Source organism: Oryx dammah, unplaced genomic scaffold (genome assembly GCF_014754425.2).
Source record: "Oryx dammah isolate SB20612 unplaced genomic scaffold, SCBI_Odam_1.1 HiC_scaffold_4, whole genome shotgun sequence".
In the NCBI taxonomy this organism is placed as follows: domain Eukaryota; kingdom Metazoa; phylum Chordata; class Mammalia; order Artiodactyla; family Bovidae; genus Oryx; species Oryx dammah.
The window spans coordinates 16,751,287-16,777,731 of NW_024070188.1; positions in this window are offsets into that span (position 1 = coordinate 16,751,287).

Sequence of the window (26,445 nt, forward strand, 5' to 3'; positions counted from 1 at the left end):
GAAGAAGATTCAGTGCCCGAGGAAGTGAAAATTTCAGGAATTAGGCATGTCTCAAATGAAAGCTCTGTTTTATATGGATAGATTAAAGAACCAAGGAGAGATAAACTGATGCCCTAATCTGAATTGTGTCAGATTTCCCCTGAATGTATTGCCTTTGTGTGCCTATAATTCTATCCCAGGTATACTCAGAAACGCAGGTATATCCACCAGTGGAGGTGGTCCATTGGAGCGCAAGCATCCTGATGGGGCCACTGGATTCTGTGTATTAAAACCAATACAGAATTGTAAAGTAAAATTAAAAAATAAAACAAAACAAAACAAAACAAAAACTTACTTCCAAGCTTTATTTGACAGAAGTGAAGAGGTTAAAATCTATCTGGATCAAGATCTTTCTCAAAACTGTAGGGGACCTGGATACACGGGTAGTTCCTTGTATTGGCCTCTAATGAATTGGGGTGACTGAAGCAGCAACTGACCTTGTTCTTTCCTCCTCAGGCCAGTTTAGAAAGTAAGTAATTAGGAGGGGGTGCAGGTAGGCAGGACATGGATTTTTCTTCTTCTCAATCAGTGGAAATTTAGCACTAATCCAAGATCCTCAGGCCTGGCTTTTGATCATGGGTAATGGCACATTCTTGGTTATAATTTTCAACAACTTTCAAGATTTACTGTAAAAAATGGCAGTTGTGGGCCATGGATCAAGTAGAGAATTTACTGTTTTAGATATTTGCTGTCTGAGCTTAGATAATTAGCTGGATCCTATTATATGTCACACATTTAGTCACCTGGTATATAAGCTGGAAATAATTGTTGCACATATTTTAACTTCATTTTGAATTACTTTCATAAATTGCATTTGCTAATTTGAGGCATGCATGACCCTGGATGATTATAGGGTATGTGTCTAGTCAAGAAGTTATTCCATAATAACAACAAAACAACTAACTTTTGTTGGTAGTGATGCTTCCTAAGGCCCACTTGACTTCACATTCCAGGACGTCTGGCTCTAGGTGAGCGATCACACCACTGTGGTTTTCTGGGTCATGAAGATCTTTTTTGTACACTTTTTCTGTGTATTCTTGCCACCTCTTCTTAATATCTTCTGCTTGTTAGGTCCATACCATTTCTGTCCTTTATTGTGCCCATTTTTGCATGAAATATTCCCTTGGTATCTCTAGTCTTTCCCATTCTGTTGTTTTCCTCTATTTCTTTACATTGATCACTGAGGAAGGCTTTCTTATTTCTTCTTGCTATTCTTTGAAACTCTCCATTCAAATGGGTATATCTTTCTGTTTCTCCTTTGCCTTTAGCTTCTCTTCTTTTCTCAGCTATTTGTAAGGCCTTCTCAGACAACCATTTTGCCTTTTTGCATTTCTTTTCCTTGGGGATGGTTTTGATCGCTACCTCCCATACAGTGTTGTGAACCACCATCCATAGTTCTTCAGGCACTCTATCAGATCTACTCCCTTGAATCTATTTGTTACTCACATTGTATAATCATAAGGGATTTGATTTAGGTCATAGCATAATGGTCTAGTGGTATTCTCTGTCTTCTTCAATTTCAGTCTGAATTTGACAATAAGGAGTTCATGATCTGAGTCACTGTCAGCTCCCGGTCTTGTTTTTGCTAACTATATAGAGCTTCTCCAATCTGATTTTGGTGTTGACCATCTGGTGATGTCCATGTGTAGAGTCTTCTCTTGTGTTGTTGAAAGAGGGTGTTTGCCATGACCAGTGCATTCTCTTGACACAACTCTGTTAGCCTTTGAGCTACTTTGTTTTGTACCCCAAGGCCAAATTTGCCTGTTACTCCAGGTATCTCCACCCACTTGTGGATTAAAAAAAAAAAACACAGCGAAAATAGGGTAACTTCTCTGATGGTCCAGTGGTTAAGACTGTGCTTCCAGTGCAGGGGGCACGGGGAACGTAGATTCAATTCCTGGTCAGGGAACTAAGATCCCATATGCTGTGCAGCATGGCCAAAAACAAACAAACAACAAATACAAAACCAACAACGAAAATAAATGGAGCCCCTCACTGCCTCAGAGTGAATATTACGCGCTGTTACTGTTGTCTCTGTAAATGTGTTTGCTTTAGTCTCTCTCTTTTTGTATCTTTTTTTGCACACACACATGCACGCACAGACACATACATACACACACACACACACAGACACACTGCCTCCCTTAAATTTAGAATTGATCAAATCCAAAATCAGTTCCAGTTTTGGATGCCTGAGGATTGTAGTTCACTGTAATAGAGAGAAAGCAAGAAGTATGAGCGTGTTCATACTGGTTCATGCTATATTATTCTGATTTCATCCATTGCTTGCAAATGAATATCATCCAAATGGGTCTAAAGCTTCTTTCAATACAGGGTTAAAAAGGGCAGAGAACACAAACACAGCAGATGGCAAATGGAGCATAAAATTTAATTCTGAGATAAATAGAAAAGTGAAGTAGAGTCAAGTTTTCCATGTCTCCTGATCAAACAATGGAAAGAGAAGGGTTCATCAAATGAGATCCTGGAAACAGAAGATGCTGAGTGTGAACAATTTTGAAATCCTATCCAAACCCCAATATACATGTACAGAAAACAAGTATCTGTGTGTTCTGTTAAACAGTCATGTGGTTTCAGGATTTACTCCAGTTGCTACAGTCAGCAGTTCTGGGTTCTATCCTCATCCTTGGCCAAGGACATCTTTGAGGAGACTTGCAATGTGCCGTCAGCCCGAGTCTCTGTCTTTAGTCCCCAGATCACTTTGAATGTTGTGTATATCCTCAGGTTAGCGCGCCCCTTCTGAAAGCACTTTTCTCCAGTGTTAACACTGTTACTGTCGGCATCTTAGATATGGTGAATTCTGGTTCTTTAGGAGACTTTAGTTTGACTCATGGAAAACTGTCTGGGTAAGGGTAGCAGAGAAAGAAACCCACATTCTGAAACCTTACATGGTCACATGGTTTCAAATTAAAGTGAAATCTGAGTTTTCAGTGCTTTTAATTTTCTCTAAGTTTAAAAGATGGAAGACTAGTATAATTGGAGATATTTTCAAACATGATTGATTTTGTTGTTGGTTAACACTAAGTTCCTTAATTTGATGTATATTTTAAAAAATATTCTCACATGTTTTATATAAATTTGTATGAGCCTAAAAACAATAAGAACAACAAAATATCTGGATCTGTTGTAATCGGCCTGATAACTTATTACCTTAAGTGAGAAGGCAGACTATCCTTCCACCAGTGTCCACTTCATAAATATTTAAGTCCTTTGCTTGAATTAGAACACTGCACTTAAAAGCTATGAAGAACAGAACTATGAGTCCATTTGAATTTAATGTTTAAAGGTGATCTAATAGAGAAATAATTTATGTCTTGGGCACAAATACAAACCAAACATGGCTTAATTCTTAATAATGAAAAATATGACAATATTCATTTGGGATGGTTCTATTTTACTCAGCCTAATTACTATAAATCTAAAGTTATGACTATAATTATTTTTTAGTTTTGCATTATAAGTGGGTATTGATGGGAAATGTCTTGAAGCAAAATGAGTTCATTTTATATATCATGTCTTTGTGAAGGCAAATCAAGTTTCCAAATCAAGTTGGAACCAAATAGTTCCAACTCTCTATTGTTAAGACAAAAGGAACAAAATAGCCTTAACTTAGTATTTCCTCTTTCATTATTTTTACTTAAGCCTACACGTGAACATTTCCTTCTCCCAAACCTTTACATCAGCAGTTTCTCAACTTGCCTTGCTATATTGATTTCATGCTTATGTCATTAATCATATCTGCCAGATTTTTTTCCCAGTGGATGGACAACTTTGCAGATTGATTTCCATATCCAGAGTGTTAAATTTCCTTCCATTCCCAGTGTTCTGTTTATAACGGTGCTCACCGAAAAATGCTATGTCAAAATTTCAGGCAAGTTGATCGATCTTTTGAATCTCAATCTTCTCATCTGGTAAAAAAAAACCCAAGAAGATCAAAACAGACTATATCTACATTTCCCGTAGTTTTAAGTAAGTATGTATAACGTGTGACTAAAATAAATGAATATAACGAATCTCTCAGTAGGATTTACAATTCCTTGAATTTTTACTATTTCTGGAAGGTAGTCAAGAATATAATTTAGTCAGTAGATGGCACTGTTTATTATAGTATTAGGATTCAGAAAGAAGTCACAGAATTCCAATTAGCTACCTGATCAAGGTCTGAGTAGGGGAAGAGGAGGCTCTGTTCTTACAGAAGAAAAGACATATCTTTAGAGTGACCTTGAGAAGGAATCTAGTCCATCTTCCTGGCTCATGAGGCCTTTACAGGGAAAATTCTATTTCAGATATTTTTCAAAGTGGTGGATATTTTTAAGCATACTTCATTTATCCCTTTCAAATTTTAAACACTCGAGAAAACTTCTATCCTAATTGCACTTTTTTTTTCATGTCTTCGTTTGGTCCTGAGTAAAATTAAGAACAATTCTTCCCACTCTTTTCCTGTAAGATCCTTCACGGTATATAGGGAACACTAACCATATGCATGTAATTTTTCTTTCTTGGGGTCTTCAGTCTGAAAAACACATCAAATTTGGGGGAATGAGTATCTATCCATAGTCTAAAATGTGAATTTTAATATTAGAATATTGTCTTGAATTCTAACATACCATTATATAAGCCCACATGTACAATCCAGTATCTATACAAGCATTTAGATGTAAAATAATTAAAATATGTAAATGTTTACAGGACACAACATTAAATACATAGTGTTTCCATTAGCCATAACCATCATATCTTTTGGAGAAATATATAGATCAAAACAAACAATATAATTCATGTTCTTTAAACTACCATCTCTTAATATTTCTCTCATTTTGCCAATTTTTTCATTAATTTAGAAGTTTCTAAATGAAAATAAATTAGTAATTAAAGTCCTATGTAAGTGAACACTATTATCTAAATATTCAGAATAGTTTTATTAAAAATTCAGAGGGCTAACCATCTCAGATAATTATTACTTTTTTCTTTAAGAATGACAAGAAAGTATCAGAGCACTTCAGTTCAGTTCAGTTCAGTCGCTCAGTCATGCCTGACTCTTTGCGACCCCATGAATCGCAGTACACCAGGCCTCCCTGTCCATCACCAACTCCCGGAGTTCACCCAAACTCACATCCATCGAGTCGCTGATGCCATCCAGCCATCTCATCCTCTGTTGTCCCCTTCTCCTCCTGCCCCCAATCTGTCTCAGCATCAGAGTCTTTTCCAATGAGTCAACTCTTCGCATGAGGTAGCTAAAGTATTGGAGTTTCAGCCTCAGCATCAGTCCTTCCAATGAACACCCAGGACTGGTCTCCTTTAGAATGGACTGATTGGATCTCCTTGCAGTCCAAGGGACTCTCAAGAGTCTTCTCCAACACCACAGTTCAAAAGTATCAATTCTTCAGCACTCAGTTTTCTTCACAGTCCAACTCTCACATCCATACATGACTACTGGAAAAACCATAGCCTTGACTAGACGGACCTTTGTTGGCAAAGTAATATCTCTGCCTTTCAATATGCTGTCTAGGTTGGTCATAACTTTCCTTCCAAGGAGTAAGCGTCTTTTAATTTCATTTCTGCAATCACCATCTGCAGTGAGTTTGGAGCTCCAAAAAATAAAGTCTGACACATTTCTCTAAATAAAGTCTGAACTTTTTATAATTCTTTATCTCTCTATTGTATTTTAAGTCTATTAAAGTCAGGGAATGTTTCACTTATCCATGAATCCCAAAGCCTTGAAGATACTAGCTTAATAAAGACATAAAATAGTGCATAATAAATATTGGTTGAATGAATACTTTCACCAAGTTAATTCAGTTATTCAAGAGAGTTAACTATATTAAAAATATAGTTTCAATAACTATTATCTCTACGTTTGATTTCCCTCTGATGTCTACGTATCGTGTGTTAAGACTTTTTAGTAACCTTCCTTGTGTTGTTAATAAAAAATAAAAACAAAGATAAAGAAAAGCACTTGAAAATTAATCAATGAAATGTAATTTTAGATTCAGTTCCGTTCAGTCACTCAGTCGTGTCTGACTCTTTTCAACCCCATGAATCGCAGCACGCCAGGCCTCCCTGTCCATCACCATCTCCCGGAGTTCACTCAGACTCACGGTCCATCGAGTCCGTGATGCCATCCAGCCATCTCATCCTGGGTTGTCCCCTTCTCCTCCTGCCCCCAATCCCTCCCAGCATCAGAGTCTTTTCCAATGATTAATTATATTTTATCATCTTCTGGTTATTATAAACATATCATTGAATCATAGTATTTTGTACAAAAAGATTTTTCATAGGAAATATTATATATATCTTTTCTCTGTGTTCTCTTACAATTATAACTTACTTATTATTTTAAATTAAAAGAAAATTTTAAATTTGGAAAACACTGAGGGTTTAATCTTTTTGTTTCATTTTGTTTCGGGAATCTCATATTGTACATTTTACCATTTTGAAGGTAAAGTTTAACATTTCTTAAAGTTAAATTTTAAGAAAGTGTTTCTTAAATTTCACCAATAGTCAACAATTATAGGATGGTATATGTGCTTGAATCTTTATTCTACACAATTCCTGAGATTATGTCAAACGGACCCTGTGGAGGAAAACTAATATATTTGATTAATAAATGTACTTAGTACTTGAAAAAATCACTTGGTATCCTGTGGTATCATTTGGTAGCCTATGAATGTTTTTAAAATAAATAGATTTAGCCTCTTTGAAGAGATATATACATGACAACAAATGTATGAAAAGATGTCCAATATCATTAGCATGACAAAAATGCAACTTGAGACCATGATTTGGTATCCCTTTACATGGAGCGATTTTCACTTTCACTTCACTTTCACCTTCAAGGTAAAAATAGTAACAATACAGAATGCAGGTCAGGATGGAGAGAAACTGGATCTCACACACACTACTAGTGAGAATGTGAAATGGTCCAGCCACTCTGGAAAACAGTTTAGTTTCCTTAGAAAGTTACATGCACTTATCATAAAACCCAGCACTTGCAGTCCTGCACATTTATTCCAATAAACAGAAATGAACTATTCATAATGCAACCACTTGGGTGAATGTCAAGGTCATCATGCTGAGTGAAAAACAAACATGTCTAAACATCACATACTGCATGATTCCATTTATATAACATTTTGAGATGACAAAATTACTGAGATGAAAAACAAGTTAGTAGTTGACAGAGATTATGGATGATGGCAGGAGAGTGTTATAAAAGGGTAGTGAGAAGGAAGAGATCTTTGTAAATGATGGCACAGTTCTGCATTTTGATTGTGTTGGTCATTACCCAAATCTACACGTGTGATAAAGTGTCATAGAACTACACACACACACTGCTCTGACACACTGATGTCAGTTTTTTCTGATTTTATATTATGCTACAGTCATATAAGATACAACCATTGGAGAAGGTGAGTGAAGAAGACATAGCACTTCTATTATCTTCCCAGTGTCCTAATGAATCCATAATTCTCAAAATACAAAGCTTTAAACCATTTGCCATCTTGTTTCAATGACCAAAACAGACCACATACTCTTTTTCCTTTCTTTCCTCAGTACAATTTTTAATTAGTTTATACTTTAAAATTATTCCTTTCTGGTGAATTTGTTTAGCAAGTTATCTAGCAAGATAGCTTGCTAGACTAAACTATCTCAGCAATCTCTTCTGCTTTTGAAATAGTGGGAAAGATTAAGGGTATGTGGGAGAAATTTTGCAAATTTATCTCTTCTCAATAGCAAGGCTGGCTAAATACAGAGTATGCTGAAGTTCACTGGGAAAGAAACATGCTTATGTAGGAGTGCTTATTTCTAAAATAAAGATTTAAAATGTTTTCTCTACTAGTTGAAATGGAACTGCCCCAGTAGCTCAGCAGGTAAAGAATTCACCTGCTAATGTAGGAGACACAGGAGATGTGGGATCAATCCCTGGGTTGGGGAGAACCCCTGGAGGAGAAAAAGTAAGCTACTCCAGTACTCCTGCCTGAAAAATCCCATGGACAGAGGAACCTGAAAGGCTATAGCCCTGCAGAGTCAGACATGACTGAGTGACTAAGCATGCTACTTAAAAGTGATGATTGTTTGTCTTCTTTTGGAAATATAGATCATTGCTTTTGGTTATTGTAATCAAGACACTATAAAACTAGAACTTCCTTCCCATCCCATGTTATATATTTAAATGTGAACAGAGAAAGAAGCTATTAGGAATAAATCTTCCATTTATTCCCCAATCAAATGATGTACCATACAATGAAATGCTTTGCATTTTCATTTGGCGCACAGATGTGTCTGGAAGGAAACTGACTTAGGAGTTCAGGATGTCTAGCCATAAATTATTCTCTGCCTCATAGCGTGATACAAAAGATAAAAATTTTAACTACTGATTCTACTGCTAAAGAACTCTCGAAAATACTATTCTGTCTGAAGAACTTTTGAAATAAAAAAATGAGATACTTATCTGCTGCTCACAGATACATACCTTAGGTCACAAAACTGGAAAATTCTATCAATTGCATGTCATTAAATCTGCAATAATTTTTGATTATTCTTTATTATCATTCCTTTATAAGTTGAAGTTATTCCTGCAGTCACTCACAAAAACTAAAATAACATCAACAGCTTCAGCCCAAATTCTAATAAAATACTTGATATATTAAATATATTTGTCCATGAACATTTGGCCTAAAAGTATTTTTATATTTCTCTATAAACATGTAAAATAACTTTATGAGCCAAAATATATTTAAAAACTGTGTCTTACAAGCCTTTTGCAAAACCTATTGATGCCTCTTTTTATATGTTGAAGCAATTCTCTATATTTTCAGTCTTCTTCACTTGTTACTGAAGTCCAGAAGTGAGTGTATATTTTACTCTTCCAGCTTCAGGTCTATTATTGACTTTACATGGGTCAAAGGTATGATATTGTACTTGTACCTGTCTAGGTCTTTTCCAATGAGTTGGCTCTTTATATCAGGTGTCCAAAGTATTGATGCTTCAGTGACAGCAACAATCCTTCCAATGAATATTCAGGGTTGATTTCCTTTAGGATTGACTGGTTTGATCTCCTTGCAGTCCAGAGGACTCTTAAGAGTCTTCTAATAGCACTACAATTGGAAAGAATCAGTTCTTTGGTGCTCAGCCTTTTTTATGTTCCAGCTCTCACATGCTTATGTGACTACTGGAAAAACCATAGTTTTGACTATACGGATTTTTGTTGGCAAAGTGATGCCTCTGCTTTTTTAATACACTGTCTAGGTTTGTCACAGCTATTCTTCCAAGGAGCAAGAGTCTTTTAATTTCATGGCTGCAGTCACCATCCACAGTGATTTTGGAGCCAAAGAAAATAAAATCTGTTACTGCTTCTACATTTTCCTCTTCTATTTGCCATGAAGTGATGGGACCAGATGCCATGATCTTATTTTTTAATGTTGAGTTTTAAGTTAGCTTTTTCACTCTCCTCTTTCACCTTCATCAAGAGGCTCTTTAGGTCCTCTTCCCTTTCTGCTATTAGAGTGGTATCATCTGCATATCTGAGGTTGGTGATGTTTCTCCCAGCAGTCTTGACTCCAGCTTATAATTCATTCAGTCTGGCATTTCACATGATGTACTCTGCATAGACGTTAAATAAGCAGGGTGATGATATACAGCCTTGCCATACTCCTTTCCCAATGCTGATCCAGTCCATTGTTCCATGTCCAGTTCTAACTGTTGCTGCTTGATGTGCCTGCAGGTTTCTCAGGAAACAGGTTGAGTGGTCTGGTATGCCTGTCTCTTTAAGAATTTTCCACAGTTTGTTGTGACCCACACAAAGGCTTTAACATAATTAATGAAGCAGAAGTAGATGTTTTTCTGGAATTCCTTGCCTTCTCTATGATGCAACAAATGTATTTAGTCTAGTACCTGAGAGGAGAAGCTGTATTCAAGTGCAAACAATACTCTTCTAGAGACCAAAATGACCTGAGAAGCACGGCCGGGAGACCAGAGTGGCTTAGCCTTTCTCACTGTAACTGCAGTACTGTGAATACTGCAGCAATCTGTTCCACCTCCACTCACCCCTGAAGAGAGGAAAATAACCACTTAGCTCCATGCCCATGTAAAATAAAAAAATGTGTTTCTCAGCTCTTTAACCCATGTCTCCTTTCATTAGGTTGAAAAATTTCATCCTTTGGAAGTTAAGTGAAATAACCAAATACATTAAGTATGATGACATACCCATACAAACTCTAACATCATCAAGCTCCTGAATATGATGTTTCAAAGCTGTTCACCACCACTAGTGTTGGATTCCCAAATCCACACATTAATGTTAAAGACTCTTAGCTCACAGTCTCCATAAGCCAACCCTTACTGGCATCAACGACTGAGAAAAGGTGTTGAGTTGGAGTGTTGGTTTGAAGTGATAATGCTTTGGGATTTTTCAGAATATCTTAAAATGTCAATGGTAAATACACATGTGAATACAGTTACATGGCAAATGTCCCAGGGCACCAAATAAAAGACAGAATGAGTCAAGAAACTTTGACTTGCAAGTGTGAAAGTATAATAAGATCTGGTTGGTTTTTCAGTTCAGCAATCAAAAGGAAGTCTAACTAGTTCTGCAGGTCATCAGTTTTCTCATTGTCCTCTTCTAGGCTATACCATGTAGCCCAGAGGGTTTGCCAATGATAATTTACCAAAGAATCCAATAAAATACTCCTTTAACTTGCTGGAAGGAATTTCTTCGGGGTGCTCATCTCTCCCTCCCACCCACTGGCACTCCAGAATTCCACAGCCTCTTTACCTTGATCTTTCTTACTTGTCTTATTCTGTCTGCAATTTAGAGCTTAATTATATTTATGAATAATTTGGAAGTTCCCAGAATGACCTCCTGTGAGGTATGTCAGAAGGCATCCCATCCCTGAATCTCACCCAAGTCCTTAGGAAAGCAGCAGCTGAAACTTTACCTCTTCTTTGACCTTGAGAAAGAGAACACAGAATCACTCTCAAGCAGTTATTCAACTGAATTTTCTGCAGCGTTTCCGTTGTCTTTTTACTTTAGCTATTAGGCTACATAAACAAAATTATAAATTTTCAGTCTCTAAAAGAAACTATATCAACCCTGGCTGAAAATAAAAAATTAGAAATTGACCCAAAATTAGTACATTAGAAACTGACCAAATAAACTGTTACTTTTAGCACTTGTTTTGCCGTAAGAGATTGTCATATTTTCAATTGCATTATAGAAGTATTGGCACAAGAGGTTATTGAAATTCTTCACATATGCACACATATACACACACACATATACATGCAAACATGCAGGTGCCCTTCATATGGTACAGGATGCATTAAATAGTGTTTAAAATTTTAAAATTCTAATTGAAATTAGTTATAAAATTGATTAATTTATATAATTTTAACAGAGTTACTGGTGGCTAGAGATAATGATTGCATGGCAAATTACTTAGGTTAAAAAAATGATTATAAGATTTTTTAAAAAAGAAATACATGTGTCCATAAAAAGAAAGCTTGAGGAGCAGAGAAAGATAAATTATAATATATAGGCACTATTTCTAAATGCTTTTCTGAAGCTTCAGTAACTTTCCAATTGTAAAAATTACTCATTTTAGGATGACTTCTGAAGGGTGGAAGAAAGAAAACATTTGATGACAATTTTTGAAAAGAGATATGTAAAACAATATAGTAGTTCTTCAAAGAATTAAGAATAGAACTGCCATATAAATCCAGCAACTCTACTTCTGGGTATTTATCCAAAGAAAATGAAAATACTAATTTGAAAAGGTGCATACATGCCCTTGGACTTCCCTGAGAGCTCGGCTAGTAAAGAATCCACCTGCAATGTAGGAGACACTGGTTCAACTCCTGACTTGGGAAGATCCCCTGGAGAAGGGATGGGCTACCCACTCCAGTGTTCTTAGGCTTCCTTGATGCCTCAAATGGTAAAGAATCTGCCTACATTGTGGGAGACCTGGGTTCACTCCCTGGTTTGGGAAGATTCCCTGGAGAAGGGCATGGCAACCCACTCCAGTATTCTTGCCTGGAGAATCCTGTGGACAGAGGAGCCTTGCGGGCTACAGTCCATGAGATTGCCAAGAGTCGGACACGACTAAATGACTAAGCACATACATTCCCATATTCATTGCAGCATTATTTAAAATAGGCAAGATATGGAAACAAGCTAAGTTTCCAATGATAGATAAATAGATGAAGAAATCTTGGAACACTTCTTTACAATGGAATCTTATTCAGCCACAAAAAAAAAAAAAAAAGAAGAAGAAGAAAATCTTTCCATTTGCAGCAACATGGGTGAACTCTGAGAGCATTATGCTAAATGAAAAAATAAGTCAGAAAGAGAAAGAAAAACACTATATGATCTCTCTTATATGTCTGTGACGGAAGGTGCAGAAGTGCTGCGGAGGGGAGCTACCCGCATCCAAAGTCAGGGGCGGGGCTGAGAGGAGCTACCCCGGTCCAAGGTAAAGAGCAGAGGTTTCGCTTTGCTGGAGCAGCTGTGAAGAGATACCCCACATCCAAGGTAAGAGAAACCCAAGTAAGATAGTAGGCACTGAGAGAAGGCAGACAAACGGAAACCACAATCACAGACAATGAGCCAATCTGATCACATGGACCACAGCCTTGTCTAACTCGATGAAACTAGGCCATCCCATGTGGGGCCAGCCAAGACTGGTGGGTCATGGTGGAGAGGTCTGACAGAATGTGGTCCACTGCAGAAGGGAATGGCAAACCACTTCAGTATTCTTGCCTTGAGGACCCCAGGAACAGTATGAAAAGGCAAAATGATAGGATAGTGAAAGAGGAACTCTTCAGGTCAGTAGGTGCCCAATATGCTACTGGAGATCAGTGGATAAATAACTCCAGAAAGAATGAAGGGGTGCAGCCAAAGCAAAAACAACACCCATTTGTGGATGGGACTGGTGACAAAGGAAGGTTTGATGCTATAAAGAGGAATATTGCATAGGAACCTGGAATGTTAGGTCCATGAATCAAGGCAAATTGGAAGTGGTCAAACAGGAGATGGCAAGAGTGAACATCAATATTCTAGGAATCAGTGAACTAAAATGGACTGGAATGGGTGAATTTATCTCAGATGACCATTATATCTGCTACTACAGGCAGGAATACCTTAGAAGAAATGTAGTAGTCATCATGGTCAACAAAAGAGTCCAAAATGCAGTACTTGGATGCAATCTCAAAAACGATAGAAAGATCTCTGTTCGTTTCCAAGGTAAACCATTCAATATCAAGGTAATCCAAGTCTATGCCCTGACCATTAATGCTGAAGAATTGAAGTTGAACATTTCTATTAAGATGTACAAGACTTTCTAGAAGGGGGCTGGAATGCACAAGTAGGAAGTCAAGAAAAACCTGGAGTAACAGGAAAATTTGGCCTTGGAGTACAGAATGAAGCAGGGCAAAGGCTAATAGAGTTCTGCCAAGAGACCGTACTGGCCTTAGCAAACACCTTCTTCCAACAACACGAAAAGACTCTATACATAGACATCTCCAATGGTCGACACTGAAATCAGATTGATTATATTTTTTGCAGCCAAAGATGGAGAAGCTCTATACAGTCAGCAAAAACAAGACCAGGAGCTGACTGTGGCTCAGATCATGAACATCTTATTGCCAAATTCAGAATGAAATTGAAGAAAGTGGCGAAAACCACTAGACCATTCAGGTATGACCTAAATCAAATCCTTTATGACTATACAGTGGAATTGAGAAATAGATTTAAGGGACTAGATCTGACAGACAGAGTGCCTGATGAACTATGGAATGAGGTTCCTGACATTGTACAGTAGACAGGAATCAAGACCATTCCCAAGAAAAAGAAATGCAAAAAAACAAAATGGCTGTTTGAGGAGGCCTTACAAATAGCTGTGAAAAGAAGAGAAGCAAAAAGCAAAGGAGAAAAGGAAAGACATACCCGTTTGAATGAAGAGTTCCAAAGAATAGCAAGGAGAGATAAGAAAGCCTTCCCCAGGGATCAGTGCAAAGAAATAGAGGAAAACAATAGAATGGGAAAAACTAGAGATCTCTTCAAGAAAATTAGAGATACCAAGGGAACATTTCACACAAAGATGGGCTCAATAAAGGACAGAAATGGTATGGACCTAACAGAAGCAGAGGATATTAAGAAGAGGTGGCAAGAATACACAGAAGAACTGTACAAAAAAGATCTTCACGACCCAGATAATCACGATGATGTGATCACTCACCTAGAGCCAGACATCCTGGAATGTGAAGTCAAGTGGGCCTTAGGAAGCATCACTATGAACAAAGTTAGTGGAGGTGATGGAATTCCAGTTGAGCTGTTTCAAATCCTGAAAGATGATGCTGTGAAAGTGCTGCACTCAATATACCACCACATTTGGAAAACTCAGCAGTAGCCACAGGAGTGGAAAAGGTCAGTTTTCATCCCAATCCCAAAGAAAAGCAATGCCAAAGAATGCTCAGACTACTGCATAATTGCACTCATTTCACATGCTAGTAAAATAATACTCAAAATTCTTCAAGTCAGGCTTCAGCAATACATGAACGGTGAACTTCCAGATGTTCAAGCTGGTTTTAGAAAAGGCAGAGGAACCAGAGATCAAATTGCCAACACCCACTGGGTCATCGAAAAAGCAAAAGAGTTCCAGAAAAATATCTATTTCTGCATAACTGACTATGCAAAAGTCTTTGTGTGGATCACAATAAACTGTGGAAAATTCTGAAAGAGATGGGAATACCAGACCACCTGACCTGCTTCTTGAGAAACCTGTATGCAGGTCAGGAGTTAACAGTCAGGACTGGACATGGAACAACAGACTGGTTCCAAACAGGAAAAGGAGGCTGTACATTGCCACCCTGGTTATTTAACTTATATGCAGAGTACATCATGAGAAATGCTGGGCTGGATGAAGCACAGCTGGAATCAAGATTGCTGGGAGAAATATCAATAACCTCAGATATACAGATGACACCACCCTTATGGCAGAAAGTGAAGAACTAAAGAGCCTCTTGATGAAACTGAAAGAGGAGAGTGAAAAAAGTTGGCTTCAAACTCAACATTCAGAAAACGAAGGTCATGGTATCCGGTCCCATCACTTCATGGCAAATAGATGGGAAACAGTGGAAACAGTGGCTGACTTAATTTTTCTGGGCTCCAAAATCTCTGCAGATGGTGACTGCAGCCATGAAATTAAAAGACACTTACTCCTTGGAAGGAAAGTTATGACCAACCTAGACAGCATATTGAAAGGCAGAGACATTACTCTGTCAACAAAGGTCCATCTAGTCAAGGCTATGGTTTTTCCAGTAGTCATGTATGGATGTGTGTGTTGAACTATAAAGAAAGCTGAGTGCTGAAGGAGTGATGCTTTTGAACAGTGGTGTTGTAGAAGACTCTTGAGAGTCCCTTGAACTGCAAGGAGATCCAAGCAGTCCATCCTAAAGGAGATCAGTCCTGGGTGTACATTGGAAGGACTGCTTTTGAAGCTGCAGCTCCAATATTTTGGCCACCTGATGCGAAGAGCTGATTCATTGTAAAAGACCCTGATGCTGGGAGGGATTGGGGGCAGGAGGAGAAGGTGATGACAGAGGATGAGAAGGTTGGATGGCATCACCGACTCAATGGACGTGGTTTTGGGTGGACTCCGGGAGTTGGTGATGGACAGGGAAGCCTGGCGTGCAGCAGTTCATGGGGTCGCATGAGTCGGACCTGACTCAGTGACTGAACTGAGAAACAAAACCAAAAAATAAAAAGCCCAGGTAATAGATAAAGAGAATAAATCATTGATTGCAAGAAGCAAGGAGTGAGTGATGGGAGAAATAAATGAACTCGGTTGTTTCTTTGGTTGGTTGGTTGGTTTTGTGTGGTTTTTTTTTTTTAACTTATGTAAGTTCAATACAAATTTAAAAGGAAAAAAAATCTATATAATTTTCTGAGTGTTAGTCTAACATGTTACTCTCAAGAATGTAATGAGGTTGATGGTTCCAAAAGCTCTTTAATTCTGAAATATAAGAATGGTTGTGGCTATGTGCATGCTCAGTCATCTCAGTCATGCCCCACTCTTTGTGATCCTATGGTCTGTAGCTTGACAGGTTTCTCTGGCTTTCTCCAGCAAAAATACTGGAGTGCATTGCCATGCCCTCCTCCATGGGATCTTCCAGACTCAAGGATCAAACCCACACATCTGCCTTCTCCTGCATTGCAGGCAGATTCTTTACCGCTGAGCCATCAGAGGAGCTCAAGAAGAAAGCTTACCAGTATTGAAACTCAAAGGCCACCTAAAGACAAGTGTAGTGAGCAGACAAATATCTCTGATGACAAATCTAAAATATGCTTTGCCCAACCAAAATTAATCTGTTGGAAGATTTCACATGATCAGGCTACTTGAAGCAAAACCTATGCCATGTTATGCTACTCTTCTTCGGGGGAAGTCATACCACCTCACAGGGAAGTGTGCTTTAATGCTACAATTATAACTACACCCCTGAGATATTCCATACAAATCATGTAAGAGTCTTACCACACAAAAAAATTCTGACTTAAGAAAGCTGGATAACATTTGCATGTTTACGTGTACATTTTACAACACCCCACACCTTCTAATTTTCTCTTTCCTCTAATTTAGAGCATGTGCTTTCATTTCCCATTTTTGGCTTAAAATTTTATGACAATAATTTGACACATTTGTTTAGAACAAGAAATTCATCTAATGACTTGTGTAAAAAATGCTTACAAAATAAAAATCAGTGTGCATTTTGTACCATCCGAGTGTTTCCAGAGTTACTTAGATGTTTCCTAACTGATACTGTAAGGTTTGAAATAAAGCAGAATGCAGAACTTCTGTGGTTTGTGGCCCTTTCCAAAATATGGCAGACTTTAGTGTCATTGCATGTGAAAATTATTTAATTATCATTATAATTTTATGCAACCCAAATTCTGAGTGAACCTGACTTAGACTTCTAAGACAATTTTTCTATAATACAAAAAATAAGAGTTTTTAAAGGATTAAGCTGTATACAATTTCTGATTGTGTATCTTAGTGCTTAAGACTCTTAACTTTTAAAAGAAGGGTAGAAATGCCACTGTCTACTGTAGAAATTTTTTATTGACAGCTTGGCTTTCAGGACTGTCAATTTGAAGGCATATTTATTTTTAAAACTAACAAATTAGAATTTACTGTATATCTTACAAAGATAGTGTATTAGCAGTCTGTTATAGTTTAATTGGTAGTTTTTTTTCATACTTCATAACTGATTATGTCTTAACTTTAGTGAAATATTGTAGTTATTAAGAGTGAAAGTAAACTTCTTTCACTTTCTGCTCTGTATCTTTCTCTGGCCTCAGTAAATTGTACCTCACCTCTGGGCCACAATTTCCTGCCTATAAATTAAAGTGGATGGAATAAATGTTTCCAATGTCCCTCCATTTTGAATGTGTTCTAATTAACTTCTTTACTTCCTACCTGATATCTTTGCCTTTCCTTAAGAGGGCATCCCCAAGAGCATGATGGATCCCTCCAGTTCCTTACCTGAATACAAAGAAAAGTTAGTAATGCAAATTGAAATGGAAATATTTGGGAATAATTAGGGGATAGGCTCTCACTACCAGTCAATTGTAAAGGAAATCAGTCCTGAATATTCATCAGAAGGATTGATGCTGAAGCTGAAGCTCCAATACTTTGGCCACCTGATGCGAAGAACTGACTCATTGGAAAAGATCCTGATGCTGGGAAAGATTGAAGGCAGGAGGAGAAAGGGATGACAGAGGATGAGATGGTTGGATGGCATCACCAACTCAATGGACATGAGTTTGGACAAGCTCTGGGAGTTGGTGATGGACAGGGAAGCCTGGCGTGCTGAAGTCCATGTGGTCACAAAGAGTCGGACACTACTAAGCGCCTGAACAAAACTGAGGCTCTCACTTAAATAAAGCTTAGATCAGGAAACATTTGCCTAAATTTAGATCTGATACGGCTTCCTATGTGGTGCTAGTGGTAAAGAACCCGCCTGTCAATGCATAAGACCTAACAGATGCAAGTTCAATCTATGGGTTGGGAAGATGCCCTGAAGAAGGGCATGGCAACCCACTCTAGTGTTCTTGCCTGGATAATCCTATGGACAGAGGAGCCTGGTGGGCTACAGTCCATAGGGTTGCAAAGAATCAGACACAACTGAAGCGACTTAGCACACAGATCTGATAGTCCTTTAGGATCATCTCTTTACACGATCTGGGAAAATTCCATGGGGATTTGTGAGGAAGTAAAAACCATTTTATTCCTTTTAGTTTGGTGGAGAAAATGTTAAAGAGTTGATGGTCTTCTTTTGGTTTTGTTTCAGAACAGTACCTGAGGGTCACCACCAGGCTCTGAGAATGAAGCGGGTAAGGACTAAGTGTCAATATCATTCTGCTCCACAGGCAGGTAATATGGAGCTGCTCATAGAGACTGTTGCTGATTTATGTTACTCAACAGAAATTTTTATTCTTCTCTCCTTATTCATAATTCATCACATCAAATCAATAAAAAAAATCCTAGTGATTCTATTAACAAACATCTCCCAAAGCTTTCTACTATTCTCCATTACCGCCATCACTACCCTGATTTAGACTACATCATGTCTCATCTGGGTTATTACAACAACCTTCCAAATGGTCTCCATGTATCTAGTCTTCCTTTCTCCTGTTCATCGTGCACACAAGCTCAGTTGAGTCTGACCCTTTGTCGCCCCATATACTGAAGCCTTCCAGGCTGCTCTGTCCATGGGATTTTTGATGCAAGAATACTGGAATGGGCTGCCATTTCCTCCTCCAGGGGATCTTCTGGGCCCAGGAATCAAACCTGCATCTCCTGCATTAGCAGGTGGATTCTTTACCACTGAGCCACCTGGGAAGCTCCTCTTGTTCTTTATAGTGAGGTTATTATACCCCAAAACTTTTTAAAGTATGAAACATCTATAAAATACCTCCTGGAGAGAAACCTCAAAGTCACCTAGATACAGTGTGTTGAGCAGAACTATAGGCAAATCCCTAATGCCCTTTGGGTTTTGTAAAGTTCAATGATTCTTTATTGCCTTTAGAAGAAAGTCCAATTTTTCTTTAAACATAGCTTCCAACATTTTTAATATTATAACACTAACATCATAGTACTTAAGTAGCTTATAAGGATATCCTGGAGTAAGGGGGGTTTGAGGAATCTACACTGATAGTGAATTTTTTTAAAACTCATTACATTTTATTATAATAAGAAAAATAAAACACAAAGTATTAGGGAAGAAACTAAATAATTTTACTTGTACAAAACTTTCAAATAAAATATTTTAAATCTTTTCTACTAACATTTTTGAATCTATAAATGTGATTACAACTTTTGAATTGAAATTTATGTTTCAATTGGCTTCACTAAATTTGTAATCAAGAATTTTTAATAATGACCTCTCTACAATCTTGATAGTCATCATCTGTAAGGAACTTTAGTCTCACAAAAAGTAGTAATTACAGATACCTTTATCACTCTTTTTATATTATGGAAACTCCTTTCTCATCTTTAACTGGAATTTTGATAACTTGAGTTACTTAAATGATCTTTATTACATGCAGTTCTTAAATCTAACAGATCTTTCTTTTCTTTCATTGACCAGTATCATCTCAAAATTTCTGATGGTAAGGCAGAATGATTTCTAATTCAATGAGATTTTTTATTTTAAAATTTCAAAATAGTTATGAAACTTTTCTTTAAGCTGAGCTAACAGACTGTACTAGTCAGAATTCTGCAGAGATATAGAACAGAACCAACAACGTATTACATATACATAGAGAAAGCAGGGGGAGATTTATTTCAAGGAACTGTCTCATGTGACTCTGGAGGTTTGTTCAGTCCAAAATCTACTGGGGGGAGGCAAGCAGGCTGGAAATGCAGGAAAGAGTTGTAGTTCAAGTACAAAAGCAGTTTGCTATAAAATCAGAAAGCTAATTCGTTGGAGAGTCCCTTCTTACCTTTTTATTCTAGTCAAGCTTTTAGCTAATTGAATAAGACTCACCTACATAATGAAGGGCAATCTGCTTTACTCAAAGTCCCCATTTTTAAATGTAAATATAACCCAAACACCCTCACAGAAACACCCAGAGTAATATTTGACCAAATATCTGGGCACTGAGGGCCAGGCAAGTTGACATATAAGACTAACTTTCATAACAGTCTTACGTAGAATTCAAATTCTGATACTGACTAAATATTGCTAATGAAAAACTTCCCCTTCCAAAAGTAATTTTTTGCCCTAAATTTGTAAAATTTATGAGTAACATATTAATAGAATATGTATATAGTATTGCTTATGAGTATCAAACATAATCCAGGATTAAACAGTACAGAATGAAGTGAAAAGCTAAGAAATTCTCTAATATGGAGTAAAATATATTAAATTTAAATTTCATGTACAAAATTCAGAATCACAACAGGAGTTATGATTTGTTGTTTAGTTGCTAAGTCGTGCCCAACTCTGCAACGTCTTGGACTGTAGCCTGCCAGGCTTCTCTGTCCATGAGATTTCCCAGGCAAGAATACTGGAGTGGGTTGCCATTTCCTCCTCTAGGGGATCTTCTTGACCCAGGGATCAAACCCACATTTCCTGCTTGGCAGGCTGATTCGACTGAGCCACCTGGGAAGCCTGGAGTTATGATTAGACCCTGTTTTCCAATGTGATTGGGGTTCAAAAAAGTTAGTTAAAAGACAAATGTAGTCAGAAGGACAAACCACAGTGATGAAGAATATGGGCTTTGCAGTCATAGAGTTTGGGACCAAAACCTTTTTTGAAGCTAAAGTTTCTTCTTCCGCATGGTGCAAATAGTAATACCTACCTCACAAGCCTAAAATAAATAGTAAATAAGAAAAAAAAATACACAGTCTTCAGCAGAGTGGCTGATGCAAAGTAAGTACACAACAGATAGAAGCTGGTGTAATTTTTTAAAATTTGTTTTTAGGTTTGTTTATCTTTATTATTACCCTAATGAAGAAGCTGGGATTTAATTCCGAGATTGTTTTTGCTAAAGCTTGTTTTCGGTAAACCATTTATTCCTCAAGCCGGTATTTCTGTAGAACTGATCAGGAACTAAATATCCAAGGAGAATTAAAAAAAGGAATTGAATAGAAAAAAGAAATTAATGCTAAGAAAATAAATACTACAGCCCATATCAATCATGTCATAAAAGTTTCTTACCCCCAAGATAAGACTGGGTGGAGATATTCACTAAGTTACTATCAAAACATAGTAGTAGCATTTATGTTAAGTGTGCCAGAAAAGGAAAATCTATTTCCCCTTTTAATTAATCTCTTATTCATCTCTACAGCTGTGGAAAAATATTAATGAATCCATCCTTGAAGGACTGAGGTGCATGTTTAAGCCCCTCTCAGCACCAGCTGCAGTTCAGAAACACTGACTATTTTTCTCTCCTCTGACCATTTCTTTTCTTGGCCTTTGTTTAGATTTTTCTTTATCACGAGTGCTGAGCTATTATGGGTACAAGACCTATCAAATTTTGCTCAAATCTGGTGGTGGTTACAGTGGTTCTTGCTCCTGTTGCTGAAATTGCATTTCCAATAACTCAAATTAGACCTCTGGGCATGGCTCATTCTGACCACAGATAGTTGTCAGTTCATATTTCTATTTGTGAGAAGTAGCCATCTGCTCTCTTCAAAACCGACAATCAAATAAAAATATTTCCCTTTCTTTTAGATGTTTCTAGTATATTCTTGGGAATTGTGAAGAAATGAAACATGAATATAAGACAAAGTCCCTTCTCTCAAAGGGCTTTATTCTAGAGCCAAAGTGATAACAAGTGCTTGAGCCAAGGGTAGAAGTGTCCTCACCTTCATCAGGTTGGTAGTAGCTCCTTACAAAGTGGAGGGCATTGTGGTAGAAGCTGTGAACAACAAAAAGCTGTGCTATAAATGTTTCCTCCTGTCTAAGCCTGAGAATCAAATAAGGGCACTCACTGGAGAAAATGGTACATACTCTAAGCCTGGAATTACAGGGTAAATGTCAATCAGTGATGAAAACTGGGGAAAATTGTCTCTCATGGAGGGAAGTACAGGGTAAGAAAGAACAAAGCAGAACCAGGGAACTCTTAATAACACAGTTTTATTGTGATGCAGTATAAGAATTAAAAAGATTAAAGATAAGTCTATAAACATAAATTAATAAATGCTACAAAAGATATCGAGTTTGTATTCAATATTTGGGAAAACTTTTAAAGTGTTTTTTTTAAAGAATTGGCATAATCAAAAAACGTGTCAGACTTATTTATAGATTAACTTAGTGGCTCAGATGGTAAAGAATCCACCTCTAATGTGGGAGACCTGGGTTCAATCCCTGGGTTGGGAAGATACCTTGGAGAAGGGAATGACAACCCACTCCAGTATTCTTGCCTGGAGAATTCTGTGGACAGAGGAGCCTGGCAGGCTACAGTCCATGGGGTCACAAAGATCTGGACACGACTGAGCGACTTTCAATTTCACTTAGTATTAATGGCAACAAAATTTTGGAAGCACAGATTTGGAATGAGAAGTTGTTCCATCTCTGATCAAGTGCCCAGGTCTAATGCTGACAATTTTGAAGTAGTAAGTTGAGAATTTTTGAGGACGTGAATGTGATAGACACTAAACATAGATCCTCCAGGACCTAGTGACTTACAGGTGAGAACAAAGTGAAAGTCACCTCTGATAATTCATGATCAAAATATAGCCAGTGCCATAAAATGCAAGATTTGCACAGAAGTTGTGGGGAGTGGTACCTAGACAACAGCAAGGCAAGAAAGAATTGAGATTGAACAGCTGGTCCAGGTAGGAACAGAGGAGTGACTGTGAGGAGAGAAGTCAGCAGAAGATAGAGATTTAAACCTCATCTATGTGGAACTGATGATTAAAGCCACAAGCACAGATGATATCACTGAGAAAAGAAGAGCATAAAAGAACAAAAGGAACTTGCCTTTTTGGATCACTTTTTATATTTTAGACCCTGGATTTGGTTATTTCATGTAAAGCATCTCATTTATCTAGTGTAGAAAAACCTTGGAGGATGTCCAAGGATGGGCATGGAGGAAAGAGGAAAAGAGCATTGAAGGAGAAAGAATAGTGGGAAGAGAAGGAATAAAGGAAAATGAGATCAACATTTCTCTTATTGTCTAAAACAAAAGGAGGGAAGACAGGCGAGAGGTTGCTCTGCATGGTCACATTCTGAGTGGGGGGCAAGGCGAGGGGGACGTTGAAGGTGAAACCCAGAATAGACTGATTTTTAATGATCTTTAACATCCATGACCTAAACTGTGGGGACAAAAACAGAATTTGAAGGCATTAAGAATGAGTTTGTAAAATGTTCAAGGTAGCACATGAGAGCCTAGAGTCTTTTCCTGTAAAGTATATTAGCACGGCAGAGAACAGGACCATGTTGCCTATACTTTAACCCTTGCATCTTCTTCCTTGTGGTTTTTGGTGTAATTTTCTTCTGTTCTTGTGTCTGTGAAAAAGATGGCTAGGTACACTAAAGCTTTCAGTAAAGAAATATTCATAGAACTCCATTTATAAACCTGATGCTAAAAATTGTTGTTATTGTTCAGTTGCTAAGTCATGTTTGACTCTTTGCAAACTAATGGACTTCAGCACGCTAAGCTTCCCTATCCTTCACTATCTCCCAGAGTTTGCTCAGATTCATGTCCATTGAGTCGGTGACACTATATAACCATCTCATCTGCTTCTGCCCTCTTCTTTTGCCTTCAATCTTTTCCAGCGTCAGGGTCTTTTCCAGTGAGCCAGCTCTTTGCATCAGGTGGCCAGAGTATTGGAGCTTCAGCTTCAACAACAGTCCTTCTAATGAATATTCAAGGTTGGTTTCCTTTAGGATTGACTGATTTGATCTTGTTGCCCAAGGGACTCCCAAGAATCTTCTCCAGCACATTTCGAAGGCATCAGTTCTTTGCCCCTCAGCCTTCTTAATGGTCCAATTCTCACATCCACACATGACTACTGGAGAAACCATAGGTTTGACTAGATGGACTTTTGTTGGCAAAGTGATATTGTTGATTTTTTAATACACTGTCTAGGTTGGTCTTAGCTTTTGTTCTAAGGAACAAGCGATAGTTTCATGGCTGTAGTCACAGTCTGCAGTGATTTTGGCACCCAGGAAAATAAAATCTGTCACTGCTTCCACTTTTTCCCCATCTGTTTCCTATGAAGTGATGGAACCGGATGCCATGATCTTGGTTTTTTAAATGTTGAGTTGTAAGCCAGCTTTTTCCACTCTCCTCTTTCACCCTCATCAAGAAGCTCTTTATCTACCACTAGAGTAATCATCTGCATATCTGAGGTGGTGATACTTCTCCCAACAATCTTGATTCCAGCTTGTGAGTCATCCAGCCCAGCATTTCACATGATGTACACTGCATAGAAGTTAAATAAGCAAGGTGGCAATATACAGCGTTGTTGTGCTCTTACACCAGTGAATTATTTTTCTTCCCAGTGGTTTTGCACATCCTCTCTGTGTCAGTGCTATTGTTTTGTGTGAACTAATTTATTTTCAAAATGACCTTATTGCATCGTTGTTACTATTACTTTCATTTGTTGGTGAGGCAACAGAAGCACAAATAAATTACTTTTCTGATACAGAAAACTCTCCATATAGAAATTGAAAGCAGTTTTGTAGGCAAGGAATCATATGTCTTTTGCATTTGTGATTTAGATAATTAAGTATTTGACAGCATGATCCATGATCTTAATTGCCATGTTATGCTTTAAAAAAAAATGTGTTCATTTACTTAGTCATGTCTGACTGACTCTTTGCCACCCCATGGACTGTAGCTCACCAGGCTCCTCTCTCCATGGAATTTTTCAGGCAGGAACACTGGAGTGGATTGCCATTTCCTTCTCCAGGGATCTTCATGATCCAACCCTAGTCTCCTGTATTGACAGGCATATTCTTTGGCACTGCACCGCCTGGGAAGCCCTGGTGGCTCAGCATGTTATGCTTAGTTCTATTTGCCTCCAACAAACTCAGTAAACACTTTTCATGTATGCCCCACATAGAGAAGGTTTGATGGCCTTCTTTATACTGAAAATGAACATCTCCAAAAGTGAATAAAAATGAAAAATGTAAATGAGCCAAATTTACAAAACTAGTAACTTAGGAAAACAAAATATGAATGATTTTAATTCAATATGAAAAGCAATTTAAGTCCAAAACAATTACTAATTCTTATGTTGTGAGCTTTTTGTCAGTGTGTATTATTATAGTAATTGAGGTGTTGGACTTCACATAAAGATGCTTTTTCTAAGGTGTTATATAAAATGTATCCTTTTATGCATTTATTTAATGGGATTTGCTTTTGAAATTTTTCTTACATGAGTGTCATTCACATTGATGTATTAAATATTGTTGAGGCTTTTCTTTCAGAATGCTTATAATCTAGTAGGTTGTAGGTTTTTATACCTTTTCTTTATTGCTTCTATTGCAAAACTATTTTTAAAAACTGGCTAAATAAAAATAATGTTGTAATAAGGGTGGAGTGAATCTATTGTTTTCATAAAAATCTTTCCAAGTTGTTCTCTTCACTTTTGTTTTAATATTCAGCCACAGAAACTAAGTAAGCAAAACCTCTCTAGGGATGATAGGAATGCAAAACACACAAACATGCATGGACACACACACACACACATGCACACAATGTTCATCTTCTTATGAGACACATTCAGAATATTAGACAGGTGAAGAAAGGTCTTAAGGAAAAATATTGATTTTTCCACTTTTATTTTGGAGAGTCAGGCAAAGACTTCTCTTGTTTGTTTTTAGGGTGCCCAAGTGTTCCATTACTTCAGTCACAAATTTAACTAATCATCCAGATGTTTCTACAATTGTCCAGATGCTTTGTCAACTTTGTGTAAAGTAACTGAATGGGCCAAACTGATTTGAATTGTTATCTTAATGCTTGACAGAGTTATACTGAAGAAAGTATTAGATGGAGCTCAAACACATGGTCTTAGAGAAGTAGAAACTGGTGCTCGCACCTTCCATTAAATCCTATGGTCATGTCTATTCATTGTAGTAAAATTGAACTCCATAAAATGTAGAGAAGTTCTATCTCTAGAATCTAAACACCTAGTTTGAAAGGATATTTTGAATATTGCTTTAGTTGTATAAAGTTCAGAAAAGAAAATTGAATTAGTAACTATGTTTTATATCTGTCTTACTTTATTTAGATCAAGTTTAAAGCTGGAAATACTACTTTAGTTTCTTTAAAATAAATTGTTTTCAAGTGAAATTTATTAGGATTTCTCAGATTACCAAATGTTGCAAAATGGTGCATGGAATGATAGTGTAAAAAAGGACAAACTTTAGGAA